The sequence below is a fragment of the Emys orbicularis genome, chromosome 13 (genome assembly GCF_028017835.1).
Source record: "Emys orbicularis isolate rEmyOrb1 chromosome 13, rEmyOrb1.hap1, whole genome shotgun sequence".
Lineage (NCBI taxonomy): Eukaryota > Metazoa > Chordata > Testudines > Emydidae > Emys > Emys orbicularis.
The window spans coordinates 13,123,712-13,128,242 of NC_088695.1; the positions used below are offsets into that span (position 1 = coordinate 13,123,712).

The following is a 4,531-nucleotide window of genomic DNA, read 5'->3' on the forward strand; positions in this document are numbered from 1 at the left end:
GACACTTTAATCCTGAGCAATGCCCTTATCCTGCCCTCCACAGGCAGGACATGATGTGCTGAGGAAGAAAATGTCCAACCAAACCACCGTGACTGAGTTCCTTCTCCTGGGATTCTCTGAGGTTCGGAGCTGCAGATTTTATACTTTGTGCTGTTTCTATGGCTTTACCTGGTAGCCCTGAAAGGGAATCTCCTTTTTATCATCCTTGTAGTGCTTGACCACCACCTTCACACCCCCATGTACTTCTTCCTGATGAATCTGTCCATCTTGGACCTTGGATCCATCTCCCTCACTTTCCCCAGTCCGTGGCCAAATCCCTATTAAACATCCGGTCAATTTCTTATGCTGGATGAACTTCCCAAGTCTTTCTCTTCATCTTCTTCACTGCAGTTGACTTTGCTTTTCTCACCATCATGGCGTATGACTGATACATCATCAGCTGCCAACCACTGCATTATGAGATTATAATGAACAGGAGAGCTTGTGTCCAAATGGCATCCAGTGCCTGGATCACTGGAATTCTCCTTTCTATACTGCACACTGGGAACACGTTTGCAATAACCTTCTGTGGAGGCAACATGGTGGGTCAGTTCTACTGTGAAATCCCCCAAATACTCAAGCTGGCCTGCTCTGACCTGTACCTTGGTGAAACTGTGGTTATTTCCTTTAACATATTCTTAGGCTTAAGCTGTTTTGGTTTTATAATTGTGTCGTATGTTCAGATCTTCAAAACAGTGCTGAGAATTCCCTCTGAGCAGGGTCGGCATAAAGCCTTCTCCACCTGACTTCCTCACCTCATTGTGGTCTCCTTGTTATTTTGCACTGCTGTTTTTGCTTATGTGAAGCCCACTTCCCGCTCTCCATCAGGTCTGGATCTTGTGGTGTGTGTGCTTTATTCTGTGGTGCCTCCTTTGATGAATCATAGAATCCTAGAATATCAGGATTGTAAGGGACCTCAGGAGGTCATCTAGTCCAACCCCCTGCTCAAAGCAGGACCAATACCCAACTAAATCATCCCAGTCAGGGCTTTGTCAAGCCTGACCTTAAAAACCTCTAAGGAAGGAGATTCCACCACCTCCCTAGGTAACCCATTCCAGCGCTTCACCACCCTTCTAGTTAAATAGTGTTTCCTAATATCCAACCTAAACCTCCCCCACTGCAACTTGAGACCATTACTCCTTGTTCTGTCATCTTCTACCACTGAGAACAGTCCAGATCCATTCTCTTTGGAACCCCCTTTCAGGTAGTTGAAAGCAGCTATAAAATCCCCTCTCATTCTTCTCTTCTGCAGACTAAATAATCCCAGTTCCCTCAGACTCTCCTCATAAGTGATGTGCTCCAGCCCTCTAATAATTTTTGTTGGCCTCCGCTGGACTCTTTCCAATTTTTTCCACATCCTTCTTGTAGTGTGGGGCCCAAAACTGGACACAGTACTCCAGATGAGTCCTCACCAATGTTGAATAGAGGGGAATGATCACTTCCTTTGATCTGCTGTCAATGCTCCTTCTTATACAGCCCAAAAAGCTGTTAGCCTTCCTAGCAACAAGGACACACTGTTGACTCATATCCAGCTTCTTGTCCACTTTAACCCCTAGGTCCTTTTCTGCAGAACTGCCTGCCTAGCCACTCGGTCCCAGTCTGTAGCAGTGTGGTGCGATCATCTACAGCATGAGGAACAAGGAGATCAAAGGTGCCTTGAAGATACTAACTGGATGGAGGTTATTCACCAAAAATAAAATTTCAAGTTTTCTCCCATGACCATGGTTTCATTCTGTGTTTCCTTACAGATATAATCAAATGGTGACATTATTGTCTCCATAGAAATGTGATGTGCAATCTTTTTTATACAAAATGTTGTGTTTACAGTGGTAATAATCCAGAATAAATTCACTGAAGTCAGTGGAGTTACTCTAGATTTACACCAGTGTAAATCAGATAAGAATCGATTGATCGATCTAGCTATAAATGGCAAAAAAACCCTGCAAAATCCTTTGTTAACACAGATTTAAGATTGCCCATTGATAGTTCAGACCCTTCCAGAATATTGTGTTGTACAGAAAAATGTAAACTTTGGAAAGCCAAGAAATAGAGAGTTAATATACATGCTCATACAACCTTAACTCTGCCCCCAGGAGCTGACAATAGCCCCATGGAATTCTCTGTATTAAACTCTAGCTGCATTCATTGTGTTAGCTGTAGCTGACTTGAATGGTGGAGGGAGAAGGATGGTGCGTTTGTGATATGAGGAGCTCTGGGGATTAGTTGAGGAGTGCCATAGAACTGTGTTTGTAATATGGGGAGACCTGGTCTCACCCCCGCACCCCATGTGTGAGACCAAAGGGAAGAGGTGCACGTGTCACTTGAGGGTCCTGTCTGCATTGTTTCAATACAGAATTGTGTAGGTCATGTCAGTAGCAGGGCCCTGGGGTCATCTTCTCAGTGGTAAGGGGGGATATGAGAGCAGGCTGTGGGTTTAATGAGGGATAGGGGGAAGTAGAGTGTAGGTGATCTCCTGTGTACAAGTGTGAGGGGGCTGTAAAAGGGGATGTTGTTAAATTGTACCAATGTGGCATTCTGTGGGGGAAGCAGGCCCAGTGTTCAAGCATAGGGAAAGCACAGGTAGCACCTGTCCATTGCAGTGACAAGGCAGAGCAGGAGTGTGAGTGTTACGCGTGTTGTGGGGCATTGCCCAAAGGGGGCAGAGTTAAGGTTATGTGGGCATTTACCTTACCTTACCTTAATTCTGTATGTCCTGGTTTTCAGAAGCTTGAGTTTTGCTGAACTGGTCCTTCTGGATGGGCAAGAGCTCTCACTGGGAGACCTTAACTCTGTTTCAATGAAGTTTTTGGCTATTTAAATTCCTAGCTGTTTGAAGAGAAAGAAAAATGTTGGTAGGAGTATGTGGTCCTTGTTTCAGCTGTAGATAGCAATGGATATGGAGGATGAGAGAAGCAAAAGCCTCTTTTCAGAACCACCATGATTTTTTTTTTCTGGACGGGAGCTGTATTCTGTGCCTGTCTGGGTTCCCCTCACATCCACCCCCAGAACCTCTCCATAAGTGCAGCACAAAGTTGGACTCATTTATGCCACATTGGACACTCAGAGAAGTGGCCTGTTGATCTTAATGAGCTATTCTGAGCTGAGCGAGAACTCCTCCAGGAGACGGTGCAGGCTGAAAGTGTGAACCGCTCCACTCGTACCAGTCACCCCAGTGCCAGCAGGGTCTTCATGGTGTTGTCAGTGCATGCTCCCCATGTGCCTCTTCTCAGCTTCACACCCCAAGAGGAGGCACTTCCCTAGACCTGCACACATGGGGAAGGGGTTAGGTAGAAGATTAAGCCCCCCAGAAGGACAAGGACAAAGCCCCCAAGGTCATGTGAGGGGAGCAGGGAAGTTTGGACCCCCATAGATGGGTTGGGAACCCCCAGCTATTGGCACAGACATGGGAGGGGAATGTGGGGCTGTGAGGTGCCCCTGTCCCCAATATTCCCCCAGGCTGCGGTCACTCATCCTCATGTTTCCCTTCCCAGTGTCCCACCCCTCCCCATCTCCTAACCCCCAACCCGTCTCCTATCCACCCTCCTCATTTATCCAGCTTGCCAGAATCACCCCTCCTCTCACTGCCCCCAAAACACCTCTCTCCTTTTCCCACCAACTCTTTCATCCCCAATTACTCCCCCACCCCACCCCACCTCCCAGTGAGCGTGTGCATGGGTTATTTATTTTCATTTCAAAAATAGTTTCAGCACCTTCTCAATTTTTGGCTGTGCTCAAGTGACAGTTCCACACAATTATAAACCCTTCAACAGAGGCAGATGCCTTCTGTTTTTAGTCACAGACTTCTGCCCAGGGTTAGATTTTAAGTCACAGGGCTAAGGTTTGTTAGCCAGAACATTCTCCTTTCAGCAGCTATGGGGCTGTGAGTCAGAAACAGTTTTCAACCATCTCCTCCTCTCATCATGCACATGCACAATGCAATCCGTTTGGCGCGACTCCAAGCACTTCAAAGGCTGATGCTCCTAACTGAGAACTAAACACTGTGGCTAATAATGCTGTCACATATTTCCCCCCAAGGTCCAGTGGGTGGACTGCACTCTGCTGAGGTGGCCCTTGAGCTTTGGAGATCCTGGTGTGAGGATCTGAGCCCCGGTTTGATCTCTAGCTGTGGACAATAAATCAGCATCAAAATGCACCAACTATTAGAAAAGTTAGAAATACTCCACTGCAGTCAATTGATTTCCCTCTCAGTCACACTGGTGTAAATCAGGAGTAACCCCACTGGAGTCAATGGGGCTGATTCCCCCGTCACTCTTCTCAGGGTAATTCCATGGTGTTACACTGGAGTATGTCTGGTTAAAGGGAGAGGAGATTCAGGCCCTTTGACTCCAGCCTCTGCCACATCCTCCACCCCCTGAACGCTCTTACTCTAGTCCCTGGGTGTCACCTTCCCTCTGCTACACACAGCCCAGACCCGCAAACACCCCCCCCCCAGCCCCTAATCCCCTCCCTCCCCTCTCACGACCCTCCACCT

At 47.3% G+C, this 4,531-nt stretch overlaps 1 pseudogene; it reads left to right on the forward strand.

The window, feature by feature from the left end:
• Positions 1–237: 237 nt before the first annotated feature.
• On the forward strand, positions 238–971 carry LOC135887446 (olfactory receptor 14A16-like; annotated as a pseudogene).
• The last annotated feature ends 3,560 nt before the right edge of the window (positions 972–4,531 follow it).